Source organism: Miscanthus floridulus, chromosome 10 (assembly GCF_019320115.1).
Source record: "Miscanthus floridulus cultivar M001 chromosome 10, ASM1932011v1, whole genome shotgun sequence".
NCBI lineage: Eukaryota > Viridiplantae > Streptophyta > Magnoliopsida > Poales > Poaceae > Miscanthus > Miscanthus floridulus.
Window position 1 is genome coordinate 1,341,179 of NC_089589.1, and position 15,676 is coordinate 1,356,854.

Genomic DNA, 15,676 nt, shown 5'->3' on the forward strand with positions numbered 1-15,676 from the left:
TTTGTGTGCTGGTTCAAAGAGCGCTTAGCTTGCTATAGTTTATCGATTGGGCTAAGTAGCCGAGCCTCATATAAGCATGGTGCTTATAAGATGCTCTTCCTGTGAGTGCACCCTGTTCTCTGGTTGGGTGGTAGCAGCAGGAGGTGACAATCCCGTCTATCCTTTGTAGTCCACTCTGAATTGAGCAGGTTCTTAAATTGAAGGACAGTAGTCGCGTCAGTAGAGTTATCTATTGTGGGTGCTCTACCGTCTAAGCGGCGTCCCAAAGTCCACAAGAGTAGAGTTTGTCTTAGTTATAGTTGGGTATATATATACTTTGATCCTTTAATAAGAATATCATAGGAATCTACCTCACCCGTTGTTCTCCTGAGTTGACTAGTTTACATTATCTTAGTGACCTATCTCCTGAGTGTCATTATACTTAATTCTTATCATTACCTTTACCCCTTGCTTTAGGTATGCTGGTATGTTGATTAATATATATTCCTTTGTTATCCAATAAATCTTTACTCCATTGTTTCCCTGTGGTAAAATATAAATAACGATACCTGGAATACTCCCGGTAAAATGCTACAATGGTATTCTATGCGCTTGCGGAATCCTTTATATTCTCTTTACACTTATAAATACCAACAAGCATTTTTTGCACCGTTAGTGGGGAAACAATTGGCGTAAAGATTTAGATCATTAACATACCACTAGCTTTAGTAGGATTACCCCTGTTCTGTTGAATTATGGAATAAGACAGGACAACAGATGCCGTTTCGACCTTCTAGCAAGCTTCCACAAGAAAAGAACATTGAAGAACCCAGGGTACTTGAACATTCAAGATCCATCAACATTGGAACCCTATCATCTCATAGGTTTGTGTAGACACACACACACACACACATATGTATATATATATATATATATATATATATATATATATATATATATATATATATATATATATATATTCTCTAACCATGTGTAGATTGGAGAAAAAGGTCGACGTCACAAGAATTCAAATCACATCTCAAGTGACGAATACAGACGCTGCACTACTCACAAATTCCATCATGTGAGTCATGGTAAGTTTGATCAAGAAAGGTGAGATAGTCTTGCTCATGGACTTTAAACTTGATGAGTAGTTATCTTTTAATTTTTGTATTCCACTGCATGTTTATAATCCATTCATCCATTCTGTTTAGTTAAAATGTTCTCATGTCAAACCCATAGCATGATTAGTTCCCTGCATATATCCATGCCACTTGCATCCTTTGTAAAAAATATATAAATACAATATTCCTCACCATGATCATACTTTTCCATTTCTAATTAAATAAATCTCTATAGTGCTTTCATGCTATCTTTGGTTTGCCATAGTAAGTTATGGTTTGGAAGTACTGTACATACTTTCATTGGCTTTTAAATTAAGCGAGGTGCTTAGGTTAAAATGCCTTCCTTAATCAAAATTAGACATGGAGTCTAGTTTGGTTATTGAACTAAAAATTGCTTATGTAGACACTGGTTATTTTTGTTGGACTAACCCCTGCAGAAAACTCTCAAATCCAATCTAGGTAAGTCAAGAGATGAATTCACATCAGAGATGGCATGCGATGAACTCCAACAACTTTGCGCAAAAGAAGGCCTAGTTCATTCTTCATGAAAGGAAGAACTGTGAGTATCAAGGTTTATCCACTTATCTCGTGTTGTGAATTATCGTTGCCATGAACCATGCTAGAATTCAGAAAACACATAAGACTTGCTATAGAACATGATAAACAAAATCTATGCTTAGGTAATTCTAAAAACCATCCTTTCATTAGCATAGATGAAAATCACACAAATTATGGATAACAGACCGTATTTCAAATTTCTTGTAGTCCTTCGGGTATGTGTCCATTAACATTTTGCAGGAAGAATGAATATAAGCTATGCATGTTCAAGGTTTGGTATGAACCTACCAAACCACCACTACAGCTGTGAAAGTGGATGAACAAATCGACAGGCTAAGAGCAACATCAAACGACAACCTAACATTAAGCTTTCCCAAAACTCAAGCTTGGATGTTGATGAGAAGCAGGATGTAACCCACCTTGTATTATCCAGAATACGTCTACTTCCATCATCTTCGGAGACACCGATTCACACGTCGACAGCAAGAACCAGGACAACGAGATGCCACTACATCATGGTGTGCAATCTCGTGTCAACAAAATGTCATCAATCAGTGGTGGTCTATCGATGGTGTCTCATGGAATCATGAACAACCATGGGCACAAGAAGACATCCCTAAGTCATCGGAGATGAAGCTTTCATGCAAATTCCAATGAGGTTCCTTCTTTGACCATCAAGATGGTCGACGTATCGTTAACAAATAAAGAAGAACAACTCTCTGCCACGCCGTTAGACAATCAAGGAGGAACTTGAGTTGCATCTCCAATGAACCCCAATTTGTCAACCAAGAATCAACAAAAATCAAGAAAGGTTGATGGAAGAAGAGCATGCAATTGTCCGTATCCTCATCTCCAAGATCGAAGCTTAATGTAAGGAAAGGTCTTGCTCAACGGACTACGAGTTCTCATCAACAGGTAAATTGGATAAGCCTCCTTCAGGTATGTTTGTCACTAACCATTTCAATAAAAAGAAGAAAAACACAATATCCAACCAAGCATTATGCAACATAAAATCACATTCATAGGAGAATTTTATCATCCAAACTTGATTATGCATTATGCAAAATTCAAGTATGGGGGATGGAGTTCTTCAAAACATCTCATGTCATGTTTCTAGTTTATCTTGGTCATCCCTACCTTTATGATGAGCTCAACTTGCTAAATCTCTAACAAGTAAAAATTTAAATAATCAAGCTCCTTTAGGTCACTATACATAATCTTGTTTCTACTTGAATGAATCTCTTTAGTCTTTTAAGCTTCCTTGTTTTTGTTGAAACTGGCGGTTTCAAACTACATGGAAGAGACCAAGGCCTCCGCCCGTCGGACGGCCGGCCTTGGGCGGAGGCTCGGGATAAGAGTGACAAGGGGGAGAGTGGTGAGTAAGGGAATGACATGGAAAGCTATGGTTTCATTAATTCGTCCACCAACCAACCTCCACGGTTACAAGTGTCCCCTATTTATAGGACTCAACTACTACATAACAGAATTTATTACAATGCCCCTCAACTGCTACAGTACATTCCTGGAATATTCCGCTGCTAGCCTCTTGTTCGCGGGGCAATCCTGCCATACCGTCTTCAAGTGATGGGCTTCCGTGAGCAGCCGGCCCACTGTAGCTCGGTCTTCGGCCCAAAGGCCTGGGTCCCCGACACTGGCCTTCATCTCCCAGGGCGCGCCGCTGCCTCGGTGGGCCTCCGCCGGACGGTCGGTGACACTACCCACGGGTCTTCGCTCGGCCGCACGGGGGCCATGGTTCTCGCCACTGGCCTCCGCCTTCAGGGGCACGCCGTTGCCTTGGAGAATCTTCGCCGGTCCGGGCGGAGGCATCATCCGCAGGTCTCCGCTCGGCCGCTGGCCTCCGCCTTCAGGGACGCGCCGTCGCCTCGGAGAGTCTCCGCCGGTCCGGGTGGAGACATCATCCGTAGGTCTCCGCCCGGCCGCACAGGGGCCATGCTGGCGCGCTTGCACGGACCGTGAGCGCCTGCGCTTGAGTACCTGCGCACACTTAGGCAAGATCGTTTGTTTGATTAGTTTAGAGATAAGGCGGCCTCCGCCCGTAATACCGAAGATGCCCGCCTGAGCGGTCGGCGGGAGCGGTCGAAGACGCCTTGGCGACACCCCGCTGTCTGGGGCCTTCGCCACCCGCCAAAGCCATGTTACAACAGTTCCCCCCTTTTGAGACCATGGTTCGCCGGAGCATGCCGTGAGGTCAAAATGCCTTGGCCGAAGGCGTCCGCGGGGGCGGAGGCCAGTGTCTTCGAGCGAGGCCCCGCTACATCCCCCATGGCCCGCTCTGGCATAGTCGTTGGTCTCGTTGAGAGTAGCCGTTGGGCGGCAAATCTAGCCGTTGCCCTGTGTTGCGGCCGTTTCTGCCGTGTCAGTGTCCGTTGCATTCCCTGCGACTTTTTCATAGGTGACCGTTGTGTGGCTGGAGTCGGACCGCCTGGCTGCTGCCTATATAAGGGTGCTTTTGGCGGCGGGGTCCCCCCACACACCGCTCATTCGCTTTCATTGCGTTCGAGAAATCGCTCTCTGCCCTCTTCGCTTTCGCCTCTTACTGCCTTCGCGTGTTCCATCTTTCTATTCACGTCTCGCGCTTAGGTTGCTGTCGCGGTGGCTTTCCTTTCCGCCTCCGCCCAAACTCGCCGGCCCGCCTTCTCCAGACCCTACCGCCACCTTCTCAGTGTTAGGGCCATCGGCTGGGGTGCGCGCTTTGAGGAGTGCATGCTTGCCTCTGCCTCCGCGTTGGAGTTGGAAAAGCTAGTGGAGGAGGATTTGGGGAGTGTCTCTGTGTCTATCGGAGACCTGATCGCCGTGGACTCTGGAGACATGGCGATAAAGTCTTGGGACTTCGGCCCGTCCTCTATTACTGAGGAGGCAATTGCGGAGATGCTGAAGGAGTCGTGTTTTCCTTCTTCCAGGGTAAAAATCCCTCCGCCGAGTCAGACTGTTCCGGAGTCGGAGGAAGGATATGCGGTGGTCTTTCGGGACTTCTTCACCTGCGGCCTCCGGTTTCCTTACATTCCCTTCCTTCGCCGGGTGTTGGAGACCTTCAATGTCCAGCTCCATCATCTGACTCCCACCGCTTTCCTGACGCTTAGCAAGTTCTGCTGGGCGTGCATCTCTTACGGTGCCGAGCCAGATGTGGACACCTTTTGCATGTACTATGAACTGCAGAAGCAGCCGAAGAAGAAGAAGGAGGTGCGAGATGGCAAGGAGGTGGAGGTGATCTACAAGTACGGTAGTTGCACTTTCATGTCTAAGAGGAACCAAGGCGTGGACCGCCTGGAGATCTCTTTTTGCCAGAAGGGCAAGTGGGACCGCAGCTGGCTCGAGCAGTGGTTCTACGTGAAGACCTACGGGGTCCGCAGCACAACTGAGGATGGCGAGGAGCTCTTGGAGTATCCATTGACTTCTCGGATGGAGGAGATGGCGCCACACACGCGCGTGGATCCGCCGGAGGAGGTGTCTTCGACGTAGGAGGCCTGTGATCAGGCTTTTGCGGCAGCGTGCCGCTACTCTAGTGGCCGCGATCTGGTGGAGGAGATCATGGCCTCCAACTACTGGCCCTTGGGCAAAAACAACCTAGCTTTTCAGCTGGAACAGGTCAAGGTTCCCGTTTTTGGGCCCGAGGCCAGGATTCCGTTCCCCCGTTTCGGTCGGTCCTTGGGGGAGGGGTGATGGAGGACGGTTTCATCTCCGAAGTTGAGGAGGCTGCCATAGGGTTGGTTGGCAAGATTTCTGAGCGTGAGTACATGTCTTGGATGGCCGTGGTAGGCACCATGCCGTGGCTCAATCGAGTTTTTGAGGAGGTCGGGATCATCTACCGGGAGCGCGAGGTTCCTGCTGAGGTCCTGGCCTCGATTGAGAAGAAGAAGAAGAAGGCCTACGCAAAGAATGTTATAGCGGAGGCCGAGTCTAAAAAGAGGAAGGGCGCCGTCGGGTCTCGGGCGCCTGTGAAAAAGAAGAAGAAAAGCTAAGCCCTGCTGATCGCGCTGGCCTTGTCTTCTGCTGGCAGTGCGGGCGCTGCCTCCGCCGGCAGCAAAGACGTTGAGAGCTCCTCCGCCCCGTCAGCGGACGCTCGAGTTGCGAGCGGAGGGGATCGCGGCTCTCCCATAGCTCTGGTGTGCCCGACAGTCGGAGCTATGAGTGGTGCCAGGCGTCCGGAGACCGGCGTTGCCCCAGCACGCTCCTCGCATGGTGCTACGAGCGTCGGCGAATAGCCGAAAGATAGCGCCGTTGAGCCTATGCCCGACGTTCTTGGCGGGCTGTGCTCAAGCTCTGAAGAGGACACGGAGGCCATCCCGCGGCATGTTCCTTCATCCCCTGCCACTGTCGCGCCTTCGCCCATGCCTACGGCCGACGTCGGGCGGCTGGAGGCCGCTCTTGCTGAGGAGGCTCCGGTGGCTCTGCCTTCTTCGAGTCCTCCGCCCGCCGGGCCGCTGGCTGAGGAAGTCCGGCCCTTTGGGCCTTTGCCACACGATACGGCGGAGACTTCTGCTCAGAGGGCGTGGCAAGCTGCCCTGCCTGGTCTTTTTATGAGTAAGTTTGTTTGGTGCACATCCTTGTGTTTATTGTCTTCGCCCAGTTCATTCCTTTGCGTATTGTGCTAAGTGCCACTACTGTGCATCTGCTGCTTCGCAGGTGATGTCATGGCTGGACTTCTCACCCCGGAGGAGCGAGCAGCCGCTGCGGGCGCTAGGTTCGGTCCGGGGCAACCGGGGTTGACGGCGCCGGGTCCGAGTAAGTAAAAATGTTTTTATTTTGATCATCATCTGGCCTGTTTCTGATCTGCCCTCTGACCTAAGCTGTTGCTGTTGTTGTTTTTTACGTAGGCTCCTTCGACACTTCTATCTCAGGTTGGGAGGAGTGTTATCTTGCCGTTCTCGGAGACATTGGAGGTGGTCTTTGGCTGTTGGTGCGTTTAACATGAGATTTGCTTTTCTCACCTTATCGTTTTGTGCTTGTTTGTTCTTCTTTGAACAGATCGCTTCAAACAGCGTCTGAGGGATATGGATTTCTTCTAGCTTCTCCGTGTTCACCTGGAACACCAGAGCCTGGTGCGTCTCCGGTGTTTTTGCCCATTTCTTTCTTTTATTATTTTTTGGTGTATGTTCGCTTCTAGACTTGTTCTTGATTCTGTCGCTGATCGCTTTGTTTTTTTCTGGTCGTAGGGGTATCACACGGGTGTTGTCATGGAAGAGCGTTGTACCCGCGAGGTCCCCGACCGTGACATCACGATCGAAGCGCTCAAGGTGGAAATCGAGCACCTAGAAGGTGAAAAAGGGGGTCTGACGGATTCTGTTACGGCTCTCCGCCTGTCTCTGATGGAGAAGGAGCGAGAAAAGGATGGCTTGAGGGCCGATCTCGCCAAGGCCCGGGAGGCGGAGGTTTTGTCCGTCGAGCAGGCCCGTAGGGCGAATGAGCTGACCGAGGGTCTCCAGCGAGAGCTTGCCTCCGAGAAGGAATCCGCAGCAGCGGTGAAGGAGCAGCTTTCTTTGACGACGAGGCGTTTGGACTCGATCAAAGGAGTCCTTGCTGCAACCGTTGGTCATTACCAGGCCACCGTCGCTGAGCTTGGAGGTGAGACCTCCGCTCCTCCGGAGGAAGACAGCGTGTACGCCCTCGCCTCCTGGCTAAAACGTCATCTTGCGAAGCTCCCCGGTCTGATCAACGGTTGCATGGACTACGGGGCGCTAGCGGGAGTGGCGAACTATGCCAAACTTTTGGCACGCGGCGGGGTACGCATACCGAAAGTATTCTGGAGGGGGCGCTGCCTGGTCCAGAGGAGCTCGGTGAGACCTCTCTTGGTTTGCGAAAAACCTTGAGAAATTTCATCGAGCACTTTTGGGCTCCATTTGGGAGATCTGCTGCCTGGAAACTGGCAGAGGACTAGAGGGCGAAGGTACTTATAGTCTTTGTAGTCGCCCCTTTTTTTATGCTGCGGAGGCTTTCATTGCTTTTGCCCCTGACATTCTAGCCTACGTTGCAGGATGCGCAGAAGGGTCTTGCGAGCAGGCCTCTGTCGGTTCCGCGCTCGGCGACTACGGTTGGTGCCTCCGTCGCTGTTGGCGCTCCGAGGGGATCTACAATCGGCGGAGGCGGTGGTCGGAGGCCGCAGGCACCGTGCTCGCCCACAGCTGACGCGAGCTCCGCTCCAAGGACTTCCGCTACGGCTGATGCGCCAGAGGTCTAGGCTCTTTGTAGCATTTAGTTGTTCTAGCGTGTATCTCGCAGTCCAACTGGGCTTTTGTGAATAAAGTTTATTTTGTTCTGAATGGTTTTGTGGGAAATTTTAACCTTGCGCAGGTTCTGAATCGGGAGCCTGCCCAAGACGTTGCTCCTTTGACTCTCTACAACGACGGTATTTACGTGAGCAGAAAGCTTTGCGAGTATTGGCGTTCGGCCTTTCCCCGCAGCGTTGCGCACAACGTATTTGAGTCAGTTAGGTTTGACATAGATGACGAGCGCGCTTGGTTTACTCGCGCGCTCGCTTGGCGCGGACCTCCGCCACAGTAGTTAGGATTTTATTTCAAGTTGGTGTCCTATAAGAATGTTTCTCGACGCTTTATGGAATACAAGACAGGTTCACTTTCTTGATTGTTTGTGCGGTGGCTTGAGCCTATCGTGGTAGTTTACATATCTCATCTAGTCCCGTGCTCGCGCACCGTTGTCCTTTGCTTGGGCGATCGAGCGCGATACAGAGGTGGTGGCGAGGACCTTCGCCCCATTTTTTCTCTTTCTCTGTGTTTGCTTGATGGCCGGGGTAGAAGTCTCTGCAGTTTTTCGACCGGCGGAGGCGTACTTGAAGTCCGCCTGGCGAGGTTTGCCGATTCGTCGTTTGATCCAGCTGGGGGTTTGGCGCAGCTTGTGCAGACAGCGGAGACTCTAGATATTTGTTTAGCTGGGTGTTTTAGCTGTCTGGAGGCATGGGTCTCCGACGCTGCACACCCGTGGGACATGGTTGATCTTTGGAGATGGCAGGTTAGGTCTCCGGCGTCAGGGGGATGTTACGAGTTTTTGTGTGATATCCCCCTGCTCCCGTAGGCCTTTGCTGTTCATCACTGTGCCGTAGGCCCTCTCTCTTTTCCCACTGTCTCCAACTGTCTACCGTTGCTTCCGATTTTACGAGTTTTCGTACAATATCTATGGCCAATTTGGATATCTAAGGAGACCCCTGCCTCCATGGCTATCGCTATGGCTTTTGCCTGCACTATGCCTTGCTCCCCCCTTGCGCCCTTGTGCCTTATGCTGACTGAGTTTCTTGAGGGCACGGGGGGAATCCATTTTTATAGTGGGGTGGTGGCTTTTGGGTGTTAACATTTTTGTACGTTGTTAGGTGGAACGTATCTTGGCTTTAATGGCCTGTATGTTGCCTGAATTATTCGTTCTCCTTGAGATCTTTGAAGTAAAGAGGCTTGGCGCCGTAGTGGTGGCAGTGTTTTGTTAGGCACTTTCTGTTTTTCCTGTTTCAGATGGCGGAGACCTTTTTCCTGCTTCTAGCGCCACAAATTTGTTGCCCCTGATGCTAGGTTTTTTTTGCTAAGGTCGGAGGCCTGTTCAACCGAGGTTGTTGCCTTGATGCCTGACTTTGGTCAGGTCTTTGTCAAGGGTCGGAGGCCTTTTTGGCCAAAGATTTTTGCCTTGATGCCTAACTTTGGCCAGGTCTTTGTCAAGGGTCAGAGGCCTTTTTGGCCAAAGATTTTGCCTTTGATGCCTGACTTTGGTCAGGACTTTGTCAAGGGTCGGATGCCTTTTTGGCCAAAGATTTTTGCCTTGATGCCTGACTTTGGTCAGGTCTTTGTCAAGGGCGAAGGCCTGTTTGGCCATAGAGGTTGTTTCAAATTGCCCTTGCCTATGGCTGGCGCTTTGAAAGGACCTGTAGTTTTTGTTTACCGAATATTGCGGCGCCAGAGCTGGCCGCTTTCGGTTTTAGGTTTTTTGTGGCGTTCTTTTGGGGAATTACCTCTTTATACTTGTAGAGGATTTTTACATGGAGCCTGCCTCATTAAAAACCTCTCCTCCGCTTGGAGTTCCCCTGTGAGGAAAAGTGTGCAGGCTCTTTTACATTTTGTTTTGAATGAAGTAAAAAAACTAAGGTAAATGCATGTAGGGGCCTCCGCTTATATTTTGTGAAGGTTGCCCTTTGGTACATTGCCTAGATGTAGTATCTGCGAAGGCTGTCAATATTCCATGTGTGGGTTGTCGTGACACCTTCGCTGTCGGTCAAGTGGAAAGAACCGGGTCGACCTGCTGCCGATGCTGTGTATGGGCCTTCCCATTTCGGTTGCAACTTGCCGACAAGTTGTGCGTTGGGTTTTCTCCTGAGTATGAGGTCTCCGTGTTTTATGTCTTTCCTTACCACCTGAGAGTATCTCCACTTCTTGGTTTGTAACTGATATTTTGCAATGTTATCGACTGCTTCCAGTCTGGTGGCTTCTATTGTTTCTTTTGCATATTCTTCATCTTGCAACATCAGCTGACTTGTTGTGCGGAGGCTTTCGCGCTTTATTTCTTCTGGCATCATGGCCTCTTCTCCATAAAGCAGTTTGAATGGTGTGAAGCCTGTTGTTCTTGAGACGGATGTATTGTGTGACCAAATAACTCTAGGTAATTCATCTATCCATTTTCCTTTGCGTAGGCCCAGCAGTGTTTTTGATATTGCTGAAAAGACTATTCTGTTTGCTCTTTCCACTGCTCCATTGGACTCTAGGTGGTATACCGAGGTGAAGTCTATTTTTGTCCCTATGCTTTTGCAGAATTCTTTGAAGTTTTCTGAATCAAATTATTTTCCATTGTCTACTGTCAAGATCCTTGGTACACCGAATCTGCAAATGATGTTCTGCCAGAAGAATTTTCTGATAGTTTCTGAGGTTATCTTCGCCAGCGGCTTTGCCTCTCTCTATCTTGTGAAGTATTCCACTGCCACTACTGCGAATCTGTTTCCTCCTTGGGATGGAGGTAATGGGCCGACCAGGTCCATCCCCCATCTTTGCAGCGGCCATATCGGAGGAATAAGCTGGGTTTCCGACGATGGTTTTGACTGTCCTGGAGAGAATGTTTGGCATGCTTTGCATGTTCTGACTGTCTGCTCTGCGTCTTGTATGTGTGTTGGCCAATAAAAGCCTTGCCTTATTGCCTTTGCTGATAAAGCTCTGGAGCCAATGTGTGACCCGCAAATTCCTGAGTGTATTTCTTGAAGCAACTCTATGCCTTCGCTCTACGATATGCATTTGAGGAGAGGCTGGACTACTCCTTTCTTGTACAGTACGCCATATACGATTGTGTAATTTCTTGCCCTCGCTTGTATTCTTACTGCTTTTGCTTCATCTTCTTCGGTGGTTTTGCCTTCTAGGAATTCTGTTATCACCTTTCTCCAATCTTCATTTTGCAGGTGTAGTATGGGTTTTAGTGCCTTAGATGTCTCCGCAGTTGCCGGAGACTTCAAGATCTGGTAAAAAGTGTTTGAAGGCAGTGGTAGGTTGTTTGCCGCAGCCTTTGCCAGTTCATCTGCCTCTGCATTTTCTGATCTTGGGATGTGCTTCAGGGTGAAACCCTCGAATCTTCGCTCCAAATTTCTGACAACGGATAGGTACTTGATGAGTTCTGGCTCTCTTGCTATGTATTCTTTCTCTACTCGGCCAGTGACCACTTGAGAATCTGTTTTGACTGTCAATGTTTTTGCCCCTAGGGCCTTCGCTTTGCTCAGCGCTAAGATCAGGCCTTCATATTCTGCTATGTTGTTTGTTGATTTGAACTCTAGCCTTGCTGCGTATTTCAGTCTGACGCCGGAGGGTGCCGTTAGGATGGTGGAGTCTCCTGCTCCGGCTTGGCCCTAGGCTCCATCCGTGAATGCTATCCAGCCTTGAGTTGTTGGTTGTACCTTGGGCTCTATTGGAGGTGTCCAATCTGCTACAAAATCAGCTAATGCATGTGATTTGATTGCTGTTCTACAGACATATGAGATAGCAAACTGTGATAGCTCTGTAGCCCATTTGCCTATTCTGCCGGAGGCTTCTTTGTTTCTGAGCAAGTCTTGTAGTGGCAGCGATGTTGGAACTGAGATTTCATGGGCTTGGAAGTAATGCTTTAGTTTTCTTGATGCCATCAGCACTGCGTAGGCGACTTTTTCTACCTCTGTATAGTTTAGCTTGGCTCCGGACAGTGCTTCTGAGATGAAATAAACTGGTTTTTGAGTTTTGCCTGATTCTTTTTCTAGCTTGTGGACTAAGACTGCGCTGACTGCATGGTCGGAGGCCGCCACATACAGCAATAGGTGGCTGTCCAATTCTGGGATGGAGACCATCAGTGAGTTTGCCAGATACTCTTTCAAGTTATGGAATGCCTCCGACTGCTTGGACCCCATTTCGAAGTTGTCTCCGCCCCTCAGGGCTTGGAAGAAGGGTAGGCTGCGTTCTGCTGATTTTGAGATGAATCTGTTGAGTGCTGCTATTCTTCCCGTTAGCTTTTGTACTTCTTTCTTGTTTTTGGGCTCTGCCATTGCCATTATTGCTCTGGTTTTGTCTGGGTTCGCTTTGATGCCTTCGCTGCTTATGATATAACCGAGCATCTTCCCTTTTGTGACTCCAAATATACATTTCTCTAGGTTGAGGCGGAGGCCAGCTATCCTGAGGTTGGCAAAGGTCTCCTATAAGTCGGAGACATGATCATCCTATTCTTGCTCATGACCACTATGTCGTCGACATAGGCTATGATGTTTCTATCTAGCTGTGATCCCAAAACCTCCTTTGTCATTCTGGCAAAGGTTGCTCCGGCATTCTTGAGTCCCTCCGGCATTCTGGTGTAGCAGTATGTCCCAAATGGGGTGGTGAAACTTGTCTTGTCTTCGTCTTCTTTTTTCATCCAAATTTGGTGATATCCAGAGAAACAGTCGAGGAGAGAGAACCTCTGGCATCTAGCTGCCTTGTCGACGGAGGCATCTATTCTTGGCAATGGGAAAGGGTCTTTCTTGCAAGCTTTATTCAGATCTGTGAAATCTATGCACATTCTCATTTTGCCATTTTTCTTTGGTACCAAGACTACGTTTGCAAGCCATTCCGAATACTTGACTTCCCTGATCACTTTTGCATCTAGCAGTCTTTGCACCTCCGCCTTTGCTGCCAGGATTCTGTCCTCGGACATTTTTCTCTGCTTCTGCTTTCTTGGTCTCATGTTTTCGTTGATATCCAGTTCATGCTGTATGATGTCCCTGCTGACTCCCTGGAGGTCGGAGGCTGACCAGGCGAAGATGTCCTTGTTTTTTACTAGGGTTACCATGAGCTCTTACTCTTCTGCCTTGCACAATTTTGAGCTGATTGTTACTTTTCTGTCTAGTAACTCTTTTTCTAGAGGGATCGGCTTTGTCTCTTCTTGACCTGCCATATCTATTTCTCCTTTGGGCATGTCCAGAGGCTCTAGTTCTTTGTTCGCCGACTCGACTGCATTGATGTTTCTTTGGGCTCTGTAGATAGCTTTCTCTATGTTTCTTGCTTCTTTCTGGCTGCCTCGGACTGTGATAATACCATGGAGTGCTGGTATTTTCATGCACAGGTAGGCCATATGCAGGGCTGCGTTGAATTTGGTTGTGAATCCTCTACCCAAGATGGCATTATATGGGTAATACAGATCGACGACGTCGAAGGTTATGTACTCGGTTCTAGGATTCGCTTGGGTTCCGAACGACACTGGGAGTGAGATTTTTCCTAATGCTTGTATCTACTTGCCTCCGAATCCTATTAAAGGGGATTTGGAGGGCTGAAGTTGATTTCTGCTGAGCTTCATTTGGTCGAAGGTGTTTGCGAAGATGATATCTGCTGAACTGCTAGTGTCAATCAGTATTATGCTTATCTCCCATGCTGCTATGTTGGTCTTGATCACCATTGCGTCTGTGTGAGGGTAGCTCTCTAGCTGGAGATCTTCTTCTGTGAAGGTGATTGGGACTCTGGACCAATCTGAGTGTTTCACCGGGCCTTGGACTGCTACATTGTTTACCAGGCGGAGGTGATCCTTTTTCTGCTTTTTACTTTGAAACTCCATTGATGATCCTCTGGCGATTGGCAATATCATGCCTATTGTTGGCAGTGCTCCATGAGGGTTGACTTGGTTTTCTGGGTTTGGCTCATTTTTTGGCATTGGGGGTGGGTTGTGAGGTGGTGGCGGAGGCAGTTGCTGCATGTGGTGTTGTGGCTGCGGAGGCTCGAACCTTATTCGGTTTTGCTCCGGTGGGTTTGTTTCAAGGTAGCTTATATGGGGAGATTTTGGGTTTATGTAGGTCAGGCTTGCCTCCGACCTGTAGTTGCTCGCCGGAGGCTGCTGCGAAGGTGATGACCGCCATGCTGGTAGGAAGTTTGGGTAATAGGCAGAGGCCAGTGTGGAGGGATGTATTTGGGTTGCGTTTAGCGCTGGGTACATTGGGCAGTACTGCTGGTGGCCAGTTGTGTATGTGGTGTTGACCTCTCTTGCGCTCTGTTGTGTCAGAGGTTGGGCAGTCTGCTTGTTCTTCATCCTTTCCTGTGTTTCTTTTGTCTCCGGACAATCTTGGGTGATGTGCCCTGTGTTTTCGCCGTGAAAAACGCAATATGGCCTGCGTTGTTTCTGGCTTTGGTTTCTGTTCCAGTTTTTGCCTTGGTAACCTTGCCGACCTTGGTTCCTTGTCTGGGTCTCCGGCCGTGTTGGCGCTGCCTGTTGCCCTTGCTCGGGGTGGGGTTGACCCTCGATACTGAGCACTTGCCCCTGGCCTAGCTTCTGATTTGATACATTCTGGTTGGTATATGTTTTCTGGGAATTTTTGCTGCTGTTTTGTTGTCTGTTTTGACCATGCTCCTCGAACCTCTTGCGAAGGTCATTGTCTGATCTGTAGTACTTTTCGAACGTGTCATACAACTGTTGTATGGAAGTTGGTTTCTCTCTTGCTAGGTGTGCTGCGAACGGCCCGATTCGGAGGCCTTTGATCGCTGCTTCGATGGCGATCTCGTCTGGGACGTCTGGTGCCTTCGCCTTTAGTTGCACGAACTTCCGGAAGTAGTCGTGTAGTGTCTCTCCCTGCATTTGCTTGCACTGGAACAGATCTGTGGAAGTCAGCGACTGTGCTGTTAGCCCCTTGAAGTTTGCCAGTATCTTGTCCTAGAGGTTCTCCCAAGAATAGACTGTGCTTGGTTTGAGCATAGAATACCAAGCCAGCGCATCGCCTTCGGCTGCGATGACGAATGACTTTGCCAAGACGGCATCGTCTCCGCCGGCGGAGGCTACTGCTGCCTCGTAACTCATAATGAACTAATGGGGGTCTGTCTTTCCGTTGAACTTTGGTAGTGTGATTGGCTTGTACGCTGTTGGCCATGGCGACTGTTGTATGCCTTCAGATAGTGGGGACTTGGGATCGATAGGCCTCCGCATTACCTGAGATGGCATCGTCGGCTGGCTGATCACTGGCGTAGGACCTTGAAGCATGGTTGCAGTTGGTGCTGCTGTGGAGGCTGGGATTGCGGAGGTTGACGCTGGTACTGCATGCTGCATACTTAGCATCTTAGCATGTAGGACTGCCAACTGCTGCCTTATTTCTGCTGCTTGTGCTGATGCTTGAATAGCTTGCTGATTAGTTGCGAATGCTGCTGCCATTCTGTCCCTCTCTTGTTGCACTATTTGCAACTGTGCTTGCAGCTATTGCAGTTCTTGCTCGGGTGTTGTGGCTGAGTTTGGTTGGGCCTCCGGATCTTGAATCTCTGGATCTTGGGGTTTCGGTGGTTGACCCTGGGCATCTGCTCTGGTATCATCCTCCGCTGGCGAGCTTACATAGGCGCTACGAATGTTGCGCCTAGGCCTTCCTCGCTGCCCCGTGGGCGCTGCTGCTCTGGTGGTGGTCTTTCTTTTCCCTGCCATCGTTGGTTTGCCTTGGCCAAACCACGGTGGGCGCCAATGTTGAAATTGGTGGTTTCAAACTACGTGGAAGAGACCAAGGCCTCCGCCCGTCGGACGGCCGGCCTTAGGCGGAGGCTCAGGAAAAGAGTGACAAGGGGGAG